We start from the raw sequence: 25,178 nt of genomic DNA, 5'->3' as shown, positions 1-25,178 counted from the left end.
TGCCTGTGCTTGCTCTCTCCCCGTCTCTCTCTCTGATAAATAAATAAAATCTTAAAAAAAAAAAAAAAAAAAAAAAAGAACAAAGTGTCTGGATATAATGGGCACAGAAAGAAATGGCCTATCACCCAGACCAAAGATGGACACAATGTTTTAAATAAGAATAGCAGCGCATCCCTGAAGAGCACAGAAAGGGAGTGAGACACCCAGTTTGTTCATTCACCAGTAAGAGTCAGGCCGGGGTGGGGGTGGTGAGCGCCCAGGGGCCAGTGCTCTTAGGAGAGCTCCCTTCTTCTGCCCGATTTACCCTCAAGAAAATACCAACATTTAAACAAACAGCGAATGCAGCATTATTGATTTCTTTTCCTCTGCTAGTTATCTGAACAGAATATGAAAAGCCAGCGTTATCAACCTATTTAAGCTAACTACTTATCCACAGGCTAGGGAAATACTAAAAGAAAACAACAGATACTAAAGTATCCGCAAGTCATCACATAGAAGCAGAAAAGAAAAAAAAAATCCTTGGCTTTTCAAATGAAATCCCTGACTGGTTTCAAATTCTCCTTTGACGTCCAGCAAAATGGAAGACTATGCTCACAGCTCACACAGACCGTTCCTCCCAGTTAATATTCCAAAATAACTTCACTCTTCTCTGAATGTGGCCTAGAAAAGTTTTCTGGAAGCAGGATAAGCGGTTGGCCAGAAGCATGCTGTTCTTTTTCACTCTTTCCATTCCCTGCTGAGGAGGCCACACCCTGTACCCTGTACCTCACCAGCCCGAAGGCCTCACCAGCCCGCGCCTAACCACACTGTCCTACCACACTGTCCCGCTAGCCCGCTTCTACACTGATACTGATAGGACCACGAAAAGCAACTATAAATGTCTAGAGGAATTCATGCTTTCCACTAATTTCTGAGAGAACATTTCATAAAATCTCATAAAATCTCAGCCATAACACATTTTTAATTCATTTGCTTACGACAAATTCTTGATGCAAGAGTGCAGATCAGCCAGCATAAGGGAAAAGTACTGGATATATCTGAGAGCAAATCAAGGAACATGTTCACAGCACGCTAATTCCAAGTCATTCCTAACTTTTCTTCTTAGGATGATATTTAAAAACAAAGAAAATCATTACATATAATCATCTCAAGGAGAAAAAGAAGGAATTTAGTGGAATATACTTGGCATAAACCTCGGGCTGAACCTCCAATGATCAAGCAGGGATAAAACAGCTTCACAGAAAATTAACACAACAGCAAAGGGGTAAAAAGTCCTTCGATAGAAATTCACAGCTCTTTAATCCATAAGCAACAGGTGAAAGAATTTATAGGTTTTCTGATACACTCATTAAAAATTAGAGCTATTGGGGCACCTGGGTGGCTTAGCAGGTTAAAGCCTCTGCCTTCAGGTCAAGTCATGATCCCAGAGTCCTGGGATCCAGCCCCGCATCACAATGGGCTCTCTGCTCAGAGGGGAGCCTGTTTCCCCCACTCCCTCTCTCTGCCTGCCTCTCTGCCTACTTGTGATCTCTGTCTGTCAAATAAATAAAATAAAACCTTTAAAAAAAAAAATTAGAGCTATTTTCCAAACCAGAATACTGGTGGCAGGCAGAGCACTTGCAGGATACACTAAAAAAGGAACAAAACCCCAAAAACCTTTGATAGTACCTTTACTGCCCAAGAGTGTAGCATCAGTCAAAACAAATTTCAGTGTTTAAAATAAATGTTCAAACCCTATCAGGTGGCTAATGTGTAGAAGTGCACAATCACCTGAAAGTCCACTGCAAGGATGGGTCGCCACGGTGCCCCGGGCCAACAGAATAGTAAGTCTGCGACCCAGACTACAGAACAAGTCCCACATTAGGATCTCTGACCGACATCCTGAATTTCTTTGAATTCCTTGTCATTTAAACATTTCCTTTAACCCAACGACCGACTTTGCTCTAATCTGGTCAAGTTTTATTAAAATGAGGCCTGCATCAACAGGCCTCAGCCTAGAATCAATCAATTTGAGATCAACAGATAAACACACAAGCCAAGTGATACTTTCATTCTCTCCTTGAGAAGCAGACTTGAATTACAACAGGTGAATGACAAGACCATTTTATATCAATAAATTAAGCCATAATAGCAATTATTTACCAGGAGGGGAAGGTCTTGCCAATTAAAATAAACTAGGTAACAATGCATTCGGCAGTGTTTTTCGTACACGTGCTTATTTTATGTAATCTTTCCAGCAGCCCCCTAGGTGTAGTGTGTTTCGATGGCATTACAGATGAGGTCAAGGGATTGGTCTCAAGTCACATGAAGGCTGAGTAAGAAGCTGATACCACAAATATGCTTCTCGCACCTCAGCAGCTCGCTGACATGTTGTAATAGAAGCAACTTGCTGTCAAAACTCCACGCCTATCAATGTGGCTTTTGCAAACTGCTCTGGGAATTGCCAACCTGGGCTACCAACTAGCCACTCCAGAGATGCAACATTCGTCAGAATGATTAAAAACATGCGTGAGAACACCCCTTGAAGACAGAAAGAAAATGAAGCAGACAGAAACACCCACCGATGTCGTACTAACAAACGACAATCAACTAAACTGGGAGAAAGTACTGTAAGTCATTCTCCACAAACACAAAGAAACTATCTCTTAATCCAACCCAACTTTAACTCGGTTCTGGTCAAATGGCAATGTCACAGGCACCAATGAGGGAAGTTCAGAGGACTGTTAACACTCACGGGAACTAGAGCTTTTCAAGAGGACAGAGAAAAACAAAGGTCAGGGCAAGCAGATAGACAGAAGTACATTTAGGCCCTGGGATGGCTAATTGTTTGTGTCAACTTGACTGGGCCACGGAACACCCAGATATCTGCTCAACGTTATTGTGCGATTGTCTGTGAGGATGTTTCTGGCTGAGCCTGATACCTGAGTAAAGCAGTTCGCTCTCCCCAGTACAAATGGGCCTCATCCAATTGGCTGCCTGAACAGAACCCAAAAATCTGAATGGCGGGAATTTGCTCTCTCTGCTCACAGCCTGCTACCCGGAACATCATCTCCAGCGGCCTTTGACTTACACACCAGCTCTCCCAGTTCTCTGGATGGAAGAACGTCATTGGCTCCCCCAGCTGCCGGGGACTTCTCAGCCTCCACAACCCAACTGAGGCAGTGAATTCCTTATGATTATCCATCAATCTCAGATACCGTATCTCCTCTCAGTGCAGTATCTCTAGAGAACCCAGACCGACCACAGGCTTGCTCTAAATCACACCACAGGAGATTACATTTTCAGTCCTAGAGCAGTTAAAGAGGGAAATGAGCAAACCCTGAAAACAAAAAGTACGCTACACGTGGGGGGGGGCGGTATTCTCATGTAGTTTACAAAGAGAAGTATGGCGTTAAAAATAATTTGCAAAAAAAATGCCTCCATTTATGCAAACAAAACAGAGCAAATGTTGGCAAACTTTTTCTGTAAAATGGCCAGGCGGTAAATGTTTTAGATTTTGGGCCCCATACACACAGTCCCCATAGTGACTCCTCGGTTCTGCAGCTGTAGCTGCAAAGCAGCCACAGACATATGGAACCAAATGGGCCCACTGTGTTACAATAAAACTTTATAAATACTGAAATTGGAATTTCGTAAAGTTTTCAAGTTACCAAATAATACTTTTCTTTTGACTTTTTTCCCCAATCACTTAAAAACTTAAAAACCTATCTTGGCTCATGAGCCACAGTGACCCATGGGTGGTAATCGAACAACCTGAGACCGAGAAATCAAAAATAAAATTTAAACTAAAAACAAAGTTTTAAAATAGGCCTTGCGCTACTATTCCAACATTTCTGGCAGGGTTATTTGCAGGACACAAGTGTCACAAGGCTTCTATTCGTCCTCTTGGAAGTGCTACTAGAGCTGCAGGACAGACAGAACCAGCCTAAATTTTGTGATCTGGACGCATCCGCCATACATTTTAACACTCATGCTGCTCTCCAGGGGAAGAAGCATAAACTCTATGAGGAACACAGTGGAGCTTCTTCAAAGGGAAGGAAAAAAATCCTTCCCTTCTTATATATGAAGCAATCCATCCACAGCAAAGACAGGTAGAATCTAGACTCTGGAATGTTTTCCAAAGCAATCCCAGCAGGTATAAATAAAGAAATGGATAAAAGTGAATGTCATTACAACCCATTTCATTAACTGTAAAATTAATGTTGGTGAGGAGAATGGACATTGCTCTCTTCTTTACATAGGTATTTAAAAGGGATTATTTTTGTGATAGGCTTAAAGGGGGGGTTATATGTATCAGATGTCTGATCAACTTTTAAAATTGCAAATATTAAGCTCTCAAATATCATTACTTTAAAACAACAACAAACTTGATGGGAGCTGCAGACTCCCATCAAGTCCCCTGTCTCACCACAGACTCTCCCTTGTCAGGCTGGAAACATTTTTGAAATAACAGAATGAAGAGAGGGGAGAAGACTGCATTCATCTGAAAGAACCAGGATATGTAAAAACTGATTATGATATCTGAGCTGCTCTCATTGCTATAAATATTATGAATTCAATAGAATTTGGTGTTATTAACACTAAATAGTTAATTTTTTTAAAAATCCAGTTACTAAGTTGAGAGTATTTCAGTACTAGTAGGCCTCTCTTGATTCTCAACCCTAGAAATGCAGCCAATTAAAAGAATCTTCCACTTTAACATCCACACGTTACACACCTTTTAAACACTGGGTAGGTATAACCTGGTAATAAAGAAATTTTTTTCCTTTTGCTTTGAGAGAGAGGTGCATGCAAGCCGGAGTAGGGGAGAGGGGCAGAGGCAGGGAGAGAGAATCTTAAGCAGGCTCCAAGCTCAGAGTAGAGTCCACCACGGGGCTCGATCTCACAACCCTGAGATCATGACCTGAGTAGCAATCAAGAATTGGACACTTAACCGACTTGGCTAGCCAGGTGCCTCTCAAGGAAAAAAGTTTTAAGTGACTACCCAACACATAGAAAAGTATCCCAGGTTTTTAAAGCACCAAACTAACCTTCCTTCAACTGGAAGAAAAAAGGAGCAAAAAATCAACATACCTTTTTCTTTGGAAATGGGAAGAGGAGATGTGCATGGATTCTATAATGTCAAGAACAACCACATTTTCAGATGATCAGAGGATTCAGAGGAAAAACATGAATACAACTACTCCTTCTGCAAAGGGGCTTTCAAAAACGTGAGACTGTACAGAAACAGACCAGAAACTGAAATAATGGCTCAATAGAACCAGTAAAAAAAGTCTTCTGGAATGGAATTTTAATTTCCTACTGAAAACTCTGCGAAGAGAGGGATATAATCTATGCCTAGATTTCTTACGTTATTTCAACTACCATCAACTGGCTTTTCTTATTTCGTAATGCAGCATATTCAAATTACACTAAAGGAGGATTAGTATCTAATTATGGCTAAGAAACAAACAATTAAAAGTGTACTATGAAAAAGCACAAATGAGCCAGTTCTAACTCCCCTTTAGAATGCTAACCAGAGCCTAATATGAAGTGTACTGGGATTGTTCTGGGTGAATTCTGCTTTCCTCCACAGTCCACCGTAAGCAACTGTACCTTGTTTTTATTTGGTTCTCCTGGCAGGGAGTAGAGAGAGCAACCCTCTGAAAACTTCTACATGATCTACAGCAGCTAGATAAGATGCCTTTCTTCTAAGAATGGAATATGACAAAGTATAAATATCAACCTGTCTCTCCACTTACTAAAACGAAAGGGTGGGGTACCTGGCCGGCTCAGTGGGTTAAGCCTCTGCCTTCGGCTCAGGTCATGATCTCAGGGTCCTGGGATCGAGTCCTACATTGGGCTCTCTGCTCAGCAGGAAGTCTGCTCCCTACTCTCTCTCTCTGCCTGCCTCTCTGTCTATTTGTGATCTCTCTCCCTGTGTCAAATAAATAAAATCTTAAAAAAAAAAAAAAAAAAAAGTGAAAGGTCCCTGTGAATTAAAATCAGGCAGGTGCCTCTCCTAGACTAACTTCACCCCAAAGACAGAGGGAGAAGCAACCATACTTGGCAGACCACCCACGCTAATTCCCAAGAGCAGACATATTTCAACATGATTCATCCCAACTTTAAGAACTCCCTAGGACAACTCCATCAACCAAGGTGAATTAGCTAGACACCTAAAGTTCTTACCTCTTCAGAACTCTGAGGTATCAGATTTCAGAAATATTTCAGTTGTTCAACAAGCTTTTAGAGCAGGTTTTCTGTGAATACTTCGGGTGATTAAAAACTGAATGGACACGTGTTCTGCTTCCCCTCCCAAATCTAACAGGGCTAACCGACTTTTTCCTGACAAAAATATTTCCTTTTCGAAGATGATACCATTGAAGGAAGCATGGCGTGGGGCTGTTCTTCGTGAATTCTCATTAGCGGAGAAAGAGTTGTTGGAACCCACAGGCTCTGTCACTCAGTACCTCAAATGCCACGAAGGCACTTCTTGAGCTGGCAGCCAGGGTCCAGGTTTTCTCAGAAAAAAAGTGCTGTTTACTCTAATTATTACCATGATACCCTGTAACCACTGAGGACAGGACAGTGGATGGCTGGTCTACACGGATATTACCAGCTGCCAGCATTAATGAGGGGCAGGGCCTCTAACAGAAAAAGGCTAATAAGAAAGAAATCAAACAATCAAGCCACCCATGACGTCAACGTGACATTACGTTAATATCTCAGTGATTTATAATTACAAAATGGAAATCACTGATGTACCAAAAAACCAGAAATAAGACTTCTGTCTGAACTACCGACATATAAATGGACTGGAAATGGATAGGGGGAAAATGATACGGGGCCATACTGGAGTGCATTACACCCTTCCAACCAGCTAGCCTGCCTTTTAAAACAAGTCATCAGTATAATCTTCATTACAGATAAATGCCAGGTAAGGACACCTTACATTAAATTGTATTGTAAACAAATACTTTACATGGTAAAAGATCTGAAGAAATGCTACACTGTAATTCTTGTATCTCATGGCTTCTATGACTCATACCTATCATTTTACTTTAACAGGGGCCTGTGGTTCCTGGGGCACCTGAGATGATTTTATTGATTCCGAGGTACACACTACTTCCCTCATTATAACATGTCTTAAACTGGGATGAGGTTTACAACCACATTTTCCCCCACAGTAGTATATAAAATAATGGTGTACCTTACAAATATCTTAGGCTCAATGAAACAGCATATCTGCTTCTTTGAAGCCCTAACTACAATGTAACTCACAGCATGGATGCCACCATTATTGGTGGGCTTTTTAAAATGCAAATTCCTGAGCCCAGAATCCCTAGGAGGATTAAAACTCCTGCATGCTAATGAGCTCCCCAGGTGGTTCTCCCTCTCACTTGGATCTGAGAACTTCAGATCTATAGTACAGCAACCCAAACAACACAGAGAAGTCTGGAGATGGGAGCAGGGGGTGAGGCAGATCTAGGCCACAAAAGCCCAAAGGTAAAACTCATAAAACAAGAATTTCATTCTTTCCTTAACAATGAATGGAAATCAGCCTGACTCTGGGCCAGGTCTCCTGTTGGGGTGAGGAGGGAAAGGCGGGCAGTGAATAAACCTGGAGATAATGTACTGAGGAAGAGAGCAAAGAGAACTCTCTTTTGCAATGGTTACAACAGTATTGGATTCAAAATTACCCAAATGTTTTCTTGCACTTTCTCCTCACCTACCAAAGCAGAATTTCCTTAAAAAGCTATAATCCAATGGAAAAAATTAAACAGTGATCAGATTTCTGTAACTGAGAGCACCAACATGCCAAAAACAGAAAACAAAATGACATTTAGTTCTGCCAGCTCCCTCAGAGTTCTACAACTGTGGATTAAACAGCTGTAATGTAAACCACTTAATCCTACACCTTACCGTCCTGGAAAAGAAAGATGGACAGACGGAAACAGGCATCATTGAAAACAATGGCAGAAATAAAAACGAAATACATTTTAACTGTAAGAAGTTCCACATATGTAGGGTAAAGAAGTGTCCAGGTCACAAACTGCAACAACAAAAAAGATTAGAGAAAGGCACGGATTTCCACACAGTATAACTATCTTCATCTCCTAAAACTATTTTACATTGTATCGGATGAGAAGTCACAAGTTCCTATTCTGAATGAATGTTTAAGAATTCCCCCACAGAGCTGCTGCACTGATGGTCTTTTTTTTTTTTTTTTAAGATTTTATTTATTTATTTGACAGATCACAAGTAGGCAGAGAGCAGGCAGAGAGAGGGGGGAAGCAGGCTCCCTGCCAAGCAAGAGCCCGATGTGGGGCTCCATCCCAGGACTCTGGGATCATGACCTGAGCCAAAGGCAGAGGCTTAACCCACTGAGCCACCGAGGCGCCCCTAAGACTGTCTTTTTTTTTTTTTTTTAAGATTTTATTTATTTATCAGAGAGAGAGAGGGAGAGAGAGCAAGCACAGACAGACAGAATGGCAAGCAGAGGCAGAGGGAGAAGCAGGCTCCCTGCTGAGCAAGGAGCCCGATGTGGGACTTGATCCCAGGACGCTGGGATCATGACCTGAGCTGAAGGCAGCTGCTTAACCAACTGAGCCACCCAGGTGTCCCAAGACTGTCTTTAAATAGTCTGCGAATTTAACTGACCCAGAGCAGACATAGTGCTGTCGGTCAAACCTTCCACGTGAAGAAATGGAGGAGCAGGGCCTTTCTGTCTGTCCTGGATGGTGCACCATTTCTACCACAAAAGCTGAATGACAGCAGCCATTTGCAAAGAAGAGGTAGTAAGAAGGTTCTGGCATAAAAGTTCCTGAAACAAAGAAGAAGTCCATCTTTGCTGTTGACTAAACACACTGAATGATCACTTAGTTGTAGATACTGAATGGTATCGATAATGTGCCTGATACCATACTGTGCTTTAAGTTGTGTAAAACTGATGATGAAAATCAATTCAGGAACTGACTCCCTGCTACAGATGTCCGCCTAACTTTTTTTCTGCAGCACACAAAAACTCACCAGGGGCCATCAATGGATGAATGGATGAACAAAATGTGGACTGCATCTATATGTGGAATATCATTTAATCGTAACGTGAATGAAGTACTCTTCCTTGCTGTCCTATGGATATCATGCTAAGTCAAAGAACCTAGACCTAAGAAAGCACACCTTTAGGCCTCCATTTATATGAAATATCCAGGACAGGTAAATCCACAGGGACAGAAAGCAGACTAGTGGTTACCGGGGGCTCAAGGGAAGGGGGAATGAAGAGTAATTGTTTAATGGATATGAGGTCTCCTTCCACAATGATGAAAGTGTTTTAGAGCTAAACACAGGTGATGCCAGCCCACCACTGTGAATGTACTAAATGCCACTGAATTATACACCTTAACATGATAAATTTTATGTTAAATGAATTTCCTAAAGAAGGAAATCAGGAAAAAACAAAAACAAAAAAACCTGACCAGGTTTTTTAGTAAGACTAGAAAAATCATAAAGGGTAGATGAAAAAATTAATTGGATTAGAAATCAGGGAAATATAAGTCATCTTAGAATAGCTTCAATCAAACGGAGGAGGCCAATGAAAAAGAGAATGAAAGAATACCAGTGGGTATGCAGTGGAAACTTAGAAGAACTGGAATATTTAATTTCCTCTTCTGAGAGAAAGTCAGCTGACTGTATTTTAGAAGCAGAATAGAAGTCACGAAACCTCTTAAAGTTTAAATATCTTGGGAATCTTGCTCCATCTCCCCAAATTAAGAAAATAAGGCTCTGTGTGGAATTAAATAATTTGGTCAATGCCATTTATGAAGCAGCTAAATGCAGAACTATTGCTTAAAATCCGAATGTGTGATAGAAGGACAGGAATCTTTCCGGACTAAGTACAGAACAAATGTTTGCTACTGAACTAAGTTCTGAACTAGCTGGATCTTTATGAGACCTAGGGCCAAAATTTGTTGATTCCTGGGTCTTGCACCTTTCAGCTTTAAGAAATGGGTATAAAAATGAAGAAAAAAAAAAAAGAGAGAGAAAGACTCACTGTCTCACAGAAAATAGCTTTATGAAGGCCCAGCCTATCTTATTCATAGTATCTATGATACCTATAATAACTGGCACATAGGAGGTACTTCAATATTTTTAAATGAATTTTTGAACACTAACACTCACCATTTAAGATTTAAAATAGATGGTCAAAAAAAAAAAGACTCTGATAATCCAAAACTTTTTGCCATTCAAGAATCTCTTGCCCCTCTCTCAAATTACCTTTCCTTGTTAATGTATCTTCATCAACTATTAAATATTAATTATCAACACTTAAGGTAGCAATCCAAATTTTGTAATTGTAACAAAATAACAAAATATCTTGAAAGCCACTTTAACCCAGTGGCCTCAGTCTTATTTTGATTCCCTTTTGAAACACAAGTGCCCTCCCAACCATGGGGATTTTGGAGGAATGTGGCCTGTGGCCTTTTTAAAAAGCCTTATTTGTGTTCGGCTTTAATAGATCCCAGGTTGAGAATCACTGCATTGGACTCTACATTTCTCACTATCAAGAAATGATAATCTTTAGCGAGCTGAGAACACACTACATAGAATTTGTGAAAGAAAGCTTCTAACACCTGTATAAAGGGGGGCGGGGTGGTGGTAAGTTCGGTAAACAGCTAGAGAACTCAAGAGACTGGGGGCCTTTTGAAAGAGATACAATTAATGATATGACCTCAACTGATGCCAAGAGCATAAGCTATTAACTTTATTTTCTAAGTGAAACGGAGATCTCTTTGTACTACATGATGCACTGTACAAATATTAGCAACGTTTTAAAAAACTTGGTAAAAACAGTGTACCCCTAAACCTGCAAGGCAGTCAAGGGTCCAAGGGGTCTGGCATCTTCTGTCCCCATCAACCTTTACTTTACCTCTAGAGTTCACATTTTCATGTGTAAAAATAAGAAAGAGAAAAGAACTCTGGCTGGTGAGAATAAATGTGCATATGAAAGCATATAGCACAGTGCCCAGTAAGCAATATAATACTACCTAGTATCGTATCTTGTATCCATATATTTGACTTAAGAAAATAAAAACAAAAGGTTCCGTCGATTAGACAGCAGCTCTGTATTTTATGACACTTAAAAAGAGTGGGATCGGGGGAGAAGATGAAGAAACACAGCTCAACCTCAAATCATCAATGTGTCCATTTATATTATTTAGATCTAGGGTCCCTAACCGTGGTACAGAGTAGAGAATTTTGAGAACAGTAGCAAAAAAAAAAAAAAAAAAAAAAAAAAGAAGAAGAAGAAGAAATGGGGAAGAAAAAGAAAGAAGGAACAGTACATACATCAATGACAGCGAATATCCATGAGCTGGATGAATTTTAAAAATGAGAAGTACCTCCAGTTTAGGAGACGCTGAAACTTTACAAGTGAGCCAAGACGGCCCTCCACAGAGGACCACTGCAACACCCAGTTCGCCGCCGCCTCCGTAGAGCCCTGGGCCCGGGTTTCCGACGGCGAGCCGGGGCCCCCCGCAGGGCGCGAACCCAGGCGCAGCCCGGCCGGGGCGCCCAGCGGAGCGCCAGGTGCAGGCGCCGCCCCGCCCTCCGCGGACCCGGGCAGGGAGACTGCGAGCTGGGGATGCACCGGCGGGGCGGCGGCCCGAACCCCGGCCAACCGCACTCCGGGGGCCCCGGTCCTACCTGCGCCCGCTCCCCCCACCCCGCCCCCGCCGCGGGATGCGCCACGACGACCCGGGCGCGCGCTCCGGGGCCCGCCCCCAGCCGGCGGCGGCCGCGCGAGCGGAGGATGAAGGTGACGGTGGGTCCCCGACTCCCCCCCCAGACGCCCACCATCCCTCCCCGCCCTCCGCCGCGGCTCCCTCCGCCTCCCCGTCCGTCTCACCGGCCTCGCGCCTGCCTTCCGGCCTCTGAGCGGTCAGTCCTGCCGGAGGCCGACGGGACCCGCCGCCGCCGCCTCCCGCGCCCTCCTCCGCTTTCTCCCGGGCTCCTCCGGCTTCCCCTCACCCCCGCGAGTGGCCTGGAGGAAGCCAGCTCGCCGCTGGGCCTCCTCCCCGCTTCCCCGCCGCGACCAATGGGCCCCCGCCGCCGGGAAGCCGCGCCCGCCCCCTGGCGGTGGAGGACCGAGCGGGCGCCCGGCGGGCGGCGGGAAGGGCCGGAGAGCGACGGGAGGGGTCGGCCCGCCAGCCCCCGCCCGGCGCTGCGCGGTCCGCACTTGCCACGTGGGTGCAGCCGCGGCGGCGGTTGGCGGCGGCTAACGCCCGGGAGTGGGGAAGAGGCGTCACGCCCCCCTTCCCCTAGTTCGTATACTTTCATAATCCTGACCTTAAAGGCAGAGATTTAAAATAACCGGTCCCATTCTAGAGATTCAGTGACTCCATGGTCTTAAGCAACCTAGAATCTCGGGCAATTACCCTTTGAGTCCTCAAAGGAGTCAAAGTTTTACAACAGCTAACCTGTTGTAAAACGCTTCTGGCCTGGAGCACTAGATCGCTGATAACATTTGGCTCAGGGAAAAAAAAAAGCAGTGCGTGTATTTGCACGTCATTTTTGTTTAAATTACTTAGCAACACAGCAGTTAGAAATGCTCTTCTCCTCTACACACATTTTTTTCCCTACAGTTGTGCTGATAACTGGGAAGTCAATTCAAATCCCACTTTATGAGAGCTGATCCCACAACACAAAATTGTTTCATAGCTCATATCCACATCCCAGAACAATTAGTAACTATTAAATGTTACTAAGTAGAATGTCAGGACAATACACGGTTGTAGAAATTAAATTGCATTAAAGAATAATAGTTTACCATACTTAAGTGTTCTACCAAGCCTCAGCTTTTCTCCAAAAATAAAAAACACAGAACCTAAATAATAGCTGTGAATTCTGCAGTTGGTATTCCATCATAGGGGAGGGAGGCAAGAAAGGCATTCTGAGAGCCTTCTTTGTGCCAAGTACTTTGCTGGATGTTTGCCAGCCTTTGGGTATGTGTTCTCATTTAATGCTCACAACTCAGTCGAAATAGATATTATTTGCTTATTACTTTGAACAAATCAAAAAATCAAGACTCCAAAACTGAGTTTAAAATAACTTGCTCAAAAATACAATGTAGTAAGTTGTGAAATTGGAATTCCAGCCTAGGTCCATCTACCTCCAAACAAATGAGGCACTTTGTCTCTTTTCTTTTTAAAAATTTTATATATTTGAGAGAGAGAGAGCATAGACAGAGGGGCAGAAGAAGAGGGAGAGAGAATCCTCAACAGACTCCCAGCTGAGAAGGAAAGCTAGAAGGGGGTTCCGTTCCAGGAGCCTGAGATTATGACCTGAGCTGACATCAAGCTCAGATGCTTAACCAACTGAGCCACCCAGGTGCCCCGAGACACTTTGTTTCTTAGGGTACCTAAAAATCACAACATTTACTGTGCATGTATTTCCCCTAGTTCCCCCTATCCCACTGGAAGAATTTATGAAGCCTCTCAAATAGGGTGGTCAGGCCACGTTTATGAAATGGCTTTCTGACCCATAGCTGAATTGGCCTGTATAGAAATGACATATGCCACTGTCTTATAGCACCACACTTAAAACGACTCGTGATCTGAGAATGTATTTAATATGCTCTGTGTCAATGGCCATAAAATATAGGTTAAAACCCATCAATAGGTAACGAAATTAATAATAGTGGGGCACGACCAACATTTTGCTGTTTTCAAATCACTTAAATAGGGCAAAAGCTTCAGAGTTTGTAGTACGACGTGGGAGGGTTAAATATTATTTCATGAAATATTTGTACAGTATTAAGTGTGGGTAAGTGTCTGGATTACAGTGTCCTGCGTTACAGTGTAAATTCTATTTCTTCGTAGGACTGCAATGTTTGAAAGTTGATAAGTGCTTCCTTTAGAATACCTGTTAGGCAACCAGTTGTTTCACCTACCTTTTTACTTGATAGGGAGTGTGGGAGGCAGAGAAATTCATCAAGATTAATGATTAAGTTTAATGAGACAATAGAGAACTTTGCAGCTCTGGGAGGTTTAATCCAAACAGGTATTGCAATGTTACATGATAATAAGCATTAATAATTTATATTTTTACAGCAAATATTGATTCTATATTTACTGCGTTCCAGGCTCCTTGTGAAGTCATTTAGCTATATTAACTCATTTAATCCTCACAACAATCTATATAATACAGAGGAGAAAATGTGAGAGGGAAAGGGAAAATTGCCTGAGATCCTATTGCTAATACCTGGAAGAGCCAAGATTCAAACCCACATGCTCAACCTCAAAGCCCATCCTGCCTTTTGTGTACTCGAAAAGAGAGGTTCATTTTTTTCTCTTTGATGATTGCAGAGATTTATATAAAACTCTAACATACTACACTATTTGCCATATAAGGATTACATAATATTGTTAAAGATAAACCTTGATGAAAAACCTCAGAATTTTAATTGGACCCATTCTCCAGCAGAATATTCCATTTTGCATCAGTTTCCTATATCTGCACTAGTAGATTGCCTGCAAGTATGGTTACCAACAATTCCTCTGGTCCGTGCGAATTCGTGTCACTTACCATCAAGGGGTAGGGTCTGTATTCCCTGCTCTTGAACCTAGGCTGGCCCTGTGACTTTTTTTGATCCACAGAATCCCTTGGAAGTGATGCTGGGTGACTTCTGAGCCTTGAAGCTTCCATTTTCACTGCCTTGGGAGCCAATCAACATATAAAGAAACTCTGGCTGCCGGGGGAGGAGAAACTACACAGAATGGAACCGAGACCTAGTTGGGCTCAAAACATCCCAGACACCCTACCTGAGGTCCAAGGTGTGTGAGTGCAGTGACCTTACACGTTCCAGCCCCAGCTAAGCTCCTAGCGGAATGTACCACATGAGTGACCGCAGATCATACCACTTGAGAACCTCCTAGTTAAGACCAGCCAGCCCCCAGTGGGTTAAGCCGCTGCCTTCAGCTCGGGTCATGATCTCAGGGTCCTGGAATCGAGGCCCGCATCGGGCTCTCTGCTCAGCAGGGAGCCTGCTTCCCTCTCTCTCTCTCTGCCTGCCTCTCTGTCTACTTGTGATCTCTCTCTGTCAAAGAGATAAATAAAATCTTAAAAAAAAAAAAAAAAAAAGGGAAGCCGGAAAGGCTTCCCACTTCACTTTCCAGCATTTAAAAAAAAAAAAAAAAAAAAAAAAGACCAGCCAGCCCCACAGAATCCTGAGAAATAACTGTTTGCTGTCTTTGTAAGTTGCTAAATGTTATGGTAGTTTTTTTGCACAGAAATAGATAGCTGAAACATGGAAAGAAAACTTTGTTTTAAAAAAAAAAAAAAAAGCTAACCAGCTCTGGAGTAGGTTTACTTTAAAATATTAAAGCATGTTTATATTGGACCATAAGGTCAATCCTATAAAGATATGGCCAGAAACTTGCCTCACTTTTTGAAAATAGCAGGGGGGGGAGGGGGTGGGGAAGCACAGTTAGAATAATAAAAACAAAAGTAAAAGTGTCAAATCTGATACTTTCACTGGGTAAAATACCACCCCCAGGTGCAATTTAAAAACTGTTGTTCAGAATGTTCTCGGTAATGGGTGTCTGGAACTCTCAAATGTCATCCAGTCTTTTGGTATAAGTCTCAGGACACTAACCTTACTCCTCTCATCCCACCAGCCTCTTTTCCTGCCAAGCCAAATCTGTCATCAGTTGAACCAAGCTGAGTCCTAAGTATCTATGTAGACTCCAAATTTCCCGAATTCTCTTTTTCACAGCCTGTGTTGGCCCAGTAAGCTGGCTGGACCTTGGCTAAATGCCTCACCATAAATTCCCTTCCTTTTTCCTCTCACCCTGTGTTTCTAAGAATAGGCTGCATCCCCAGTCCACGTTCCCAGGGCTATCCCCACTCTTACTGTCTTTTATTTTGGGGCCCTAACATTCTTTTACTTTGCCGAAGTTGTTATGCAGAGTATAATGGATCGCCAAAGAAAGACCTGGTGATGACTCGGTGATACCTGAGCTCAGACTCAGTTATGCAGTAAAGGCTTTCCTCTGAGTATCCTTGAGACTATCATATAATCATTTTTGTATCTACATAGTAGATTGCACAAGGATATTGTGTGCAAGAGTGAAAGAGAAAGTGAAAGGGTGAAAGAGAAGTCTAAGGGTTATGGAAGGACCAGGTCTTTGGAGGAAAAAAAGTCTTCCTTATTCCCTCAGTGTTAGGAGCTCCAAATCAGCTTTGGAACCAGTTAGGGGTTCTCAGCATAGGGGTCACATTGACCCATTTTAACATGCTCTTTTTTGGTTCAGCTAAAACATAACTATATTTGTTAATACTATTTTTTCAATTTTCTAGAAATCTGTAAGGGCAAAAGAGTAAAGCTTAAAAAAGCTGGAACATCCACAGATTTCACAGCACATTTGATACTTTTACCATTTTAACACTCATTTTTTTTACCATTTTAATCATTTTAAATACACCTTCCAGTGGTATTAAGTGCATTCATGTTGTTGCGTGACTAACACTACCATCCACCTCCAGAACTCTTTTCATCTTAAAAACGGAAGAGTACATACACTGGCCCAAGTCCATGGTCCCTCCAGTCCATGACATCTACCACCCTACTTTCTGACTTTAGATACCTCATATGAGCAAAATATTATAGTTTAAAAGTTAGAACACTCACAGATTTCATGACATTATATTTGAAACGGTAAGCAACATGGTCTATACAAAATAAGAAGGTTTTTAAATTATAAAACCTATGTAATATACAATGAAATCATATTATTACATATGTATCTGCATAAAGAAATACTCTAGTTTTCCATCTATTACTACTTTTCTACCAACATACAAGAAAATTCTAAGTATTATAAAAATTTGGATTTTTTAAATATCTTTTTGGGGCACCTGGGTGGCTCAGTGGGTTAAGGCTCTACCTTCAGCTCAGGTCATGATCTCGAGGTCCTGGAATTGAGCCCTGCATTGGGCTCTCTTCTCAGCGGTGAGCCTGCTTCCTCCTTTCCTTCTGCCTGCCTCCTGCCTACTTGTGATCTCTCTCTCTTTCTGTGTCAAATAAATAAAATCTTTAAAAAAAAAAATCTTTTTGATTCTACTCCCTGGGAGATTCTGGTTTGGATTAGATCTTTTAATAGACCTTTTAGTGTGGCAAAATTTGGCACTTTTGTCTTGGTGATAAATCATACTAAATGATACACTGAATATGGTAACCCACATCTAAAGTATGTATTGGAACCATGACTACAAAGTAACTTCCCTTTTCCTGAAATTACATACAAGTGTGTATTACAAACAATTATTAAGATTATACTAGTGGTTTCTTCAGAAGAGTAGTTTATTGTTCTGTCTTGTAAAATATTACCTCCTAGAAAAATTTCTGACTCAGCACCAGAATCTAAAAACTACTTTTTGAAGTCTCATATGGCTGTGTTACCTGTTTGTAATGCCAAGCAAAGATGAAGAAACCATGGATCAGCCTACACACACACACACACACACACACACACAAACACACACATCCCTGCATATACATAATATACACACAGTCCATAAGATACTTAAAAATATGTATTTATCAGACCTTGGGAGTAAGTATTTTCTTTTTTTTTTTTTAACTGCCACAAAGCAAATGGGAAAATATGACTACACCGCTGACATTCACAGAATTCTAAGTAAATGAATGAATAAGCCTCACATTAAATCATTCAAAAACACTTCTTTCTACATCCCATTCAAAAAAAAAAGTCCACCAGAAAACCTTCTAAGAAGAAGCAACTGAGCAAATACGGAGTAAAGTTTGTGTTTCCCTAAAATATAATAGCTTCAGTCTGTAACCTCAACTCTTGATTAAGAACTGATTATGGGAACCCTTCAGTCTAAGCACAAAAGGATTCACTGTGACTGGTGTTTTTATTAAACTTTAATATCTCTAGTTACATCAAACCCAAACGCATTGTTTGCTTTGAAAAGCAAAGCCATTGGAATATGAGTAACAAAATATCATCCAATTATTACTACTGCATTAAGGTTTGTTCTCTAGTGGATTTCATGGTCACTAAAGATAATTCAGCAACACTCCAAGAGGCTCAACAGTTGCAGCAGTTCTAAGAAATACAATAGTATCATAACAAGCAAAACAAAACAAAACCTATCCCATGCACTATGGCCATCTTTGGAAAAATTCCAAAGAACGAGATAGAAACATCGGTATCCCGGACAGTGCCCTAGACTGTCAAGTCTTACGGGCTAAATGATTTCCCCAAGGTTGTATGAGCAAAATTCCTTTTCTTGATATATCTGCAGCCCGAACAGGGAACTGGAATTAGCCTACCCATCCAAATTTGTTTCCTTGACCATGTTTTCAATTTTAGGCCAATTTCTATTGCAGTTTCTTGACTCCCACCCCAACGCTTTGAAAAGATACCACATCTGAGCTATTCCGAGTCTGTGCCCTGATTCAATTTGAAAGGTTAGTTATATGACCCTAAGCTGTTCATCTTTTGCGCTTTTATTTTGAAATGTTTCTTGTCGAATGGCTGTGGCCTCACTGAGGTTTGGTACATACTTTTAAGTGTAATTTATTTACCCAGAGAAGTTCTGTTCAAATAGAGCATCTGGTATTTTGTAGAGTTCTATCCCATAGTCAAATTTTCCATCTCTATTCATGAAGCAAAAGCCAGGGAAATTGCTCACTTCACTTAAAAAAAAAAAAAAGTTGGAAATTTAACCTTCAGTTTCTATAGATTCCAAGATCATGTCATCTCCCCAAATTCCCTTTCTCTTCTATCTGACCAGGACAGCTCTCCCAATGCCATCATTGTTTAAGTCTTGGGTTGGAAAAGTGCGATAGGATTTGGAGTCAGAGAGATGAATTTAGATCCTGGCTTTATCTGTTACTAGCTGCTAAGTGACCTCAGGCAAGTTTTCTAGTCTTTCCAAGCCAGTTTCCTCCCTGTCAGTCGGAACATGAACAATTCCCTCACAGAGTTTTGGATTTTTTTCTTTGGTAGTGGCCAAAGTTTAGTATAATTTTTAGAAAAGGAGATGAAACTCATTTGCCACACACGGAACCAGAGAATTCTGCAGTGCTCTCACCTACTTTCTCCTGGCTTTGCCTGCCAAACGGGTGAGATATCTGCTTGTTGGGTTATTTTCTGTGTTGGTCATGACACGTAGCCTGTGCTGTCACAGGAGTCGAATCCTCATGCCTCCCCGCTCCTTGCCACCACCCCGTCCAGGAGATGAGTCTTCTCTTCCTGCCAATGGTATACCTTCTAGGGGCTCAGACTCCTCCCCTAGTCTATTTCCCCTCTTCCAGAAATCCAGAGGCCAGATGGTTTATCATGAACGGTCTGTACCCTTTTCTTAACCTAAGCTGCTTACTCTCCCAAATCCTTGACTCCAAATCCTCTGACAGTTTTTCACAGTTCCTTAATGGAGGCAGAACATGAATACGGTTCTGATGTGGTCGCCATTGTATCTCCTCAACAGTCCCATCTCCCACCCGCCCCCGCCTTTGTTTTTGGTTTGTTTGTTGTTCAATTATATCCCATCTCTCTCGGAGCCTCTCACACACAGTGGGTCATTTTGCCCACCTTAACATGTAATTGCATTTACAGGCATCTCACTTGGATCTTAGTGCATTCCCTGAGGCAGAGACTAGGGATTCCCAGCATCAGAATAGCGCCAGGTGCAAAAAAAGATTTCCCCAAATGTTTACTGAAAGAAAAACTTAACTCACTCTATAGGACGTGACTCTGAGTCCTCTGACAGTATTTACATTACTTTCACTTTGAAGAGAATGCCCAGCCTCTGGCAACCATAATATGCTACCCATCTCTGTAATTTTGTCATTTCAAGAATGTTACAGAAATGAAATTGTGTGGTATGTAACCTTTGGGGATTGGTTTTTTCCACACAGCGTAATCCCCTTGAGATTCACTAAAGTTGTTACCCTCAAGGACAAGGCTGGGATGGACACAAAAGGAGGTAGATATGGTTCTTTTTTTTTTTTTTAATATTTTATTAATTTATTTGACAGAGATCACAAGTAGGCAGAGAGGTAGGCAGAGAGGCAGGCAGAGAGAGGAAGGAAAGCAGGCTCCCCTCTGAGCAGAGAGCCTGACGTGGGGCTCGATCCCACGACCCTGGGATCATGACCCCAGCCGAAGGCAGAGGCTTTAACCCACTGAGCCACCCAGGTGCCCCAGATAGGGTTCTTAAAAGGCAACACGAACCATCACTGTGGCAGTAGAATAGTTCTCTATTTTTTCTTTTTGAGATTTTATTTATTTGAGAGAGAGAGACAGAGATAGCAAGAGAGAGCATGAGCAGGGAGGGGAGGGATAAACCCACCTCCCACTGAGGCAAGGAACCCGATGTGGGACTCGATCCCAGGACTCTAGGATCATGTACTGAGCTGAAGGCAGACGCTTAAGTTGAGTAAGCCATCCAGGCATCCCTAGTTCTTTTGGCTATGAGGATGCATCATATATATCCTCCTAGGATACATGTACATATACATATACATATGCATATACATATATGTGATACAGAAACCAACATAGATGATCAAATTATGTAAGCTAGATACATACATGCAAGTGAGTACAATTAAACCTGGAGAAATTGAAATAAGATTGTTGAATTGTATCTGTCAGTATCCTCTTTGTGACCTGACACTGTAGTTTTGTAAGATGTTACCATTTGAAGAAACTGGGTGAAAAGTATATGGGCTCCCTGTTATTTCTTACTACTACAAGTGAATTGACAGTGATCTCAAAATAAATGTTTTAGAATATACATGAGGCATTTTTGACTTTTAGAGTAAGACAGCATTCGTGAAGAATCATGCAAATTGAATGTCGGTTTTTGAAAGAGCTTGAGGAATTTTGCACCTGCCATTTTAAAGAATTCAAACAGTACATTTTATGCAAGGAGCCTGGGGCAACTGTCTCTTTAGCTTCTAAGATAAAAATGTTTCTACCTATTATATACAAATGTGATGGGAGACAAATTTCTACAAGTAGCCCAAGAAAATGATGGATATATTAGTTTCCTAGGACTGGCCGTACACATTACCACAACCCAGATCGCCGAAACAACAGAAATGTAATCTTTCACAGTTCTAGAACCAGAATTCTGAAACCAAGGTATTTACAGGTCATGCTGCTTTGGGAGGCTCTAGGGGAGAATTCTCCCTTTCCTTTTCCAGCTTCTGGTACATCCAGGCATTCCCTGGCTTGTGGATGTATCACTTCAATCAGTGCCTCTCTCTTCACCTGTCCTTTCCTCATCTTTCTATGTCTTCTCTTCTGTGTCTTAGATGGACACTTGTCATTGGATTTGGGTCCCAATGGATAAACCAATATGATCGCATCTCAAGATCCTTAATTATGTTAATTATGTTATCCTTAATTATTCATTCCCAAAATGGTCACCTTCTTAAGTGACTTTTAGGTCACCTTCTAAGTTCCAGAGGTTCAGGCATGGACACATCTTTTTTTGGGGTACCATTCAACCTACTACAATGAGCAATAATCAATCTATTCATTCATTCTTTCAAGAAAGATTCCCTGAGTTCCTAATGGGAACATAATAGCATTCTAGAAAAGACCACCCATGCCCCCACGGCATCTGTGGATACCTCGTAATCACATTGTGGAGAAAACACATGCCGAAGCTTAATGACAGTAGATACAAGGAATGCCTTGTTAACCTTAAAAATAAAACCGCTAGCTATTTAACCATCAAAAATGAGTTTATTCAGGAATCGCAGAGACTGAAGTCCTGGACAAGCAAGCTTTGGCGATAGCATCGGTGCCTCCATAGAACAAAGGAGAGGAACACTCTTTTATAGAGGAAAGGGGGCAGTTGGGAGGGCTGCTATAAACAAAAAGTCCAGGGGCGCCTGGGTGGCTCAGTTAGTTAAGCATCTGCCTTGGGCTCGGGTCATGATCCCCAGGTCCTCCGATGAGGCTCCCCTCCTTGAGGCTCAGCAGGGAGTCTGCTTCTCCCTCTCCCTTTGCCCCTCCCTGTGCCCATGCTCCAGGAAGCAAGCTCTCTATCTCAAATAAATAAATAAGATCTTTAAAAAACAAAAGAACAAATGCAAAGGCCAATTGGAGTAAACTAGGAGTTGGGAGTACAGCGGCTCTTCATAGGCTGAGAGGTGGCAGTGTCTTGTTGGCTAAGCCCATAAGGGCGTAAGGGAAAGCTCTTCTTTCTCCCGTCGACACAGTCAAGTGGTATCCACGCTCAAGGTCTCTCTCTTTCTATTAGGTCTGCAATGGTCAAGGAGGGTAGGGCCAGAAAGCTCCCTCTGCCGCCTTCCTGACTTTATGCTAAAAGAGGTTTCCTTTTGTTTTCACAGCCTCAGTACAAACGAGGGTAGGGGTCAAGGACAGGAGATTCCAGGAGGCTTTAGGTAGATTTGTCTTGGGCCTTATGAAGGAAAAAGAGCTTGAGATGGGCATTAAAGGGTTGTGTGTTGCTTTTCAGACTTGGGGAATGATGTGGGCAAAATGATGTGGTGGAAATGACCACTTTGCTCAAATGCTAGTGTGCAGGAAATAGAAGCCACTAGGACAAGTGGCTGATATTGAGGAACAGGACATGAAAATTTACATGGAGACTACAGCCCTGATGTAATTCAGGAAGCTGAAGGTAAACGAGAATAGAATGTTTCTTAACAGAGGGTGGCATTAATTGATTGTATTTTACAGGACTCTTGACAGGGAAGTGCTCCAAAGGAGAGAGCAGCTCAGAAGTTCTGGCATAGAACTGGTGAAAAGGAATAAAGTTCTGGTGATAGTGGGAATTGAAAGAAACTGGAGGGTTTGGGGAAGGCCCATGGCAGGCTTCCTAACAGGGCAACCAGTCATATAGGGCTTATTTTAGTCATGGTTCTCCAGAGAAACAGAACCAGTAGGATAATACTAGGAATCAGCTCATGCCATTAAGGAGGCTGCCATGCCCCCAGATCTGCAGGGTGAGCTCCCAAAGCTGGAGACCCAGGGGAGCCCATAATGTACTTCCAGTCCAAACGCCAGTAGGTTCAAAACCCAGGAAGAGTCTGAAGGCAGAAAAAGTCTGATGTCCCAGTTTGAAGGCAGTCAGGCAAGAGGAGCCCTCTGTGAAGCCTTTTCGTTCATTCGGGCTTTGACCAATTGGATGAAACCCGTATACACTGGAGAGGGCAATCTGCTGTACTCAGTCTACTGATTTACATACGAATTTCATCCAAAAATACCTTCACAGAAATACCCAGAACAACGTTTGACCAAATATCTGGGCACCTGGCAGCCTAGTCATGTTGACACATAAAACTAACCATCATGGGGCCCCACACTTAGAAGGACCCTGCTTGGGCCTTAATGCTCTGTGGTTCTTGTCTGAAAATTCTTAATAATTTTATCTTTGTCCCTGTGTTTTGTAAGTGAAGTCTGGTGGACAGTGAAACATGCTCTGGAGGCTGGGAGGTGATGTTCCCCTGCAAGTCCTAAAGTGAGTTGCTGGTCTGACAGGTAGGCAGTCAGGGCCAGGGTCCTTAGCAAGAAAAAAATGGAGTCAGGGCAGCTGAAATAAAATAGCACTGACGTCCTGTTCTGCAGCTTAGAGAGGACCACACTAACATTCTGCTCTGCAGCCTTTGCAGAAATGACTTCTGCAAAATGTCCTAAAATAAGGCAACTAACCACGAGGCATTTGTCAATATCATAGGCAGGGAACCGTTAAGACCTAAGCTCCCAGATATCAGAAAACCAAAACCAAAACAAACAAACAAACAGAAAGTCAGCTCGTGGACATGAACCTAATAGGTAGACAGATACATGACCAAAGCCCTGATTGGCACAACTCAGCACATCCTGATCGCTGAAGACAGTGCTGCAAAAGAGCTCATAGAAACCCCTAAACTTAGAAACCCCAGGAGCAACCCACTCGGGGCCCCCTCCCTCTCTGGGAGCTTTATACTTTTGCTGAATAAACTTTGTTTTGCTGCCCACCGTTCTTCATTCGGTCTACCTCTTCATTCTTCTAAGCGGCATGACCAAGAACCTGGGCGCCAAAGGCAGAGAAATTCAGCAACACTACCCCTTTCCTGCACCACACCCTCCCTGCGGGCTCCCCATCTCCCCAGGAGGAGTTGTCTACCCTACCGCCGTCTGGTGTCCTAAGCTCTTCCTAACTTTCTCCCCCACACCCCAACCTAGTGGCCACTCTGCCCTCTCCCCCAGTGTAGTCTGGTGCAGGCCTGGGAGGACTAAAGATGGGCGTGGCGTGCTTGCCCCGCTGCGTCTCATGGACGGGCCTGGAGGCACAGCCCCAGTTGGCAGGCCCAAGCTGCATTCCCTGGGAGTGAGTTTCTTACCCTTCCCAGTCCAGGTGCGAAGCACATCCCAGCGTGGAGGCTGCCATCTTATCTCCCACTGGAGATTTGCGGGGAGGACTTCCCTGACCCTAAACAAAGCCTGGAAAGTGACCTGACATCTGGCAGGAGAGGGAACCTGGCTGCTGTCGTAATGTGACCCTAGTGACCCTGTGCCTGAGGGAGTGCTGCATTAAGTCACATGCACACACACAAAGCGGGACAGATTGAAAGGGAAAGAGTATTTTGTTTCTGTTTTTAGAATAAGGGTTCCGAATGCACTGGGCCCCACAAATTATGTAGATAGTCAAGAAATGCCATAAATTAGGGAGAATAGGCAGCCTCTGTTATGGAGTGATGCCAACATTGCAGAGATTGGGTATATCGAGATTATGATTTTCATTGACAGAGAAGGTGAAAATCTCTATTGCCAGGAATTGCTGATCAGAAAGGGAGCTAATCCCTGAGGGAGGCAACCAGTCATGAGGTGTGTGTGGAGGATATGAAAATGTCAACGTGTGTGTCGGTTGAGCTGCCAGGACTAATGTTCAGGGCCCCGCCTGCGGAGCGGACCCCAACCTGCTCTTCAGTCTTGGCTTTCAAGCTGTGGAGATGCCACCTTAGCGCTGGGTCCTCCACCTTCTCAACCGCCCCAAAGCTGCTCTTTGCATGACATGCGAAGAAGCTGACTTAGCTCAGCTGAGGGCACGTGTAGATTTCTCAAGGATGAGGAGAAACCTCAAGGGGCTATGGGGACATCAGTTTGATTCCGTGAAGCATTTCAGCCTTCATAATGTGGTAATGC

General features: G+C 42.8%; 1 protein-coding gene across 3 annotated transcripts in view; it reads right to left on the bottom strand.

The window, feature by feature from the left end:
* Window positions 1-25,178, bottom strand: part of FAM3C (FAM3 metabolism regulating signaling molecule C) — a 193,833-nt gene that overhangs the window by 50,172 nt on the left and 118,483 nt on the right. Inside the window, exon 1 of one of the 3 annotated variants that reach the window (XM_082692701.1) lies at window positions 11,888-12,241. The exons of 1 other annotated variant lie outside the window; for it this stretch is intronic. The gene's annotated coding sequence lies outside the window, so the exon portion shown is untranslated. Of the gene's footprint in view, window positions 1-11,381; window positions 11,714-11,887; window positions 12,242-25,178 lie in introns of those variants that run through there. One more of the 3 variants, XM_082692702.1, reaches the window with a different exon arrangement.

Source organism: Mustela nivalis, assembly GCF_964662115.1.
Source record: "Mustela nivalis genome assembly, chromosome: 12".
Taxonomy (NCBI): Eukaryota; Metazoa; Chordata; class Mammalia; order Carnivora; family Mustelidae; genus Mustela; species Mustela nivalis.
Note: the sequence above shows the minus strand (reverse complement) of the source record. Positions and strands in the feature narration are given on the sequence as shown.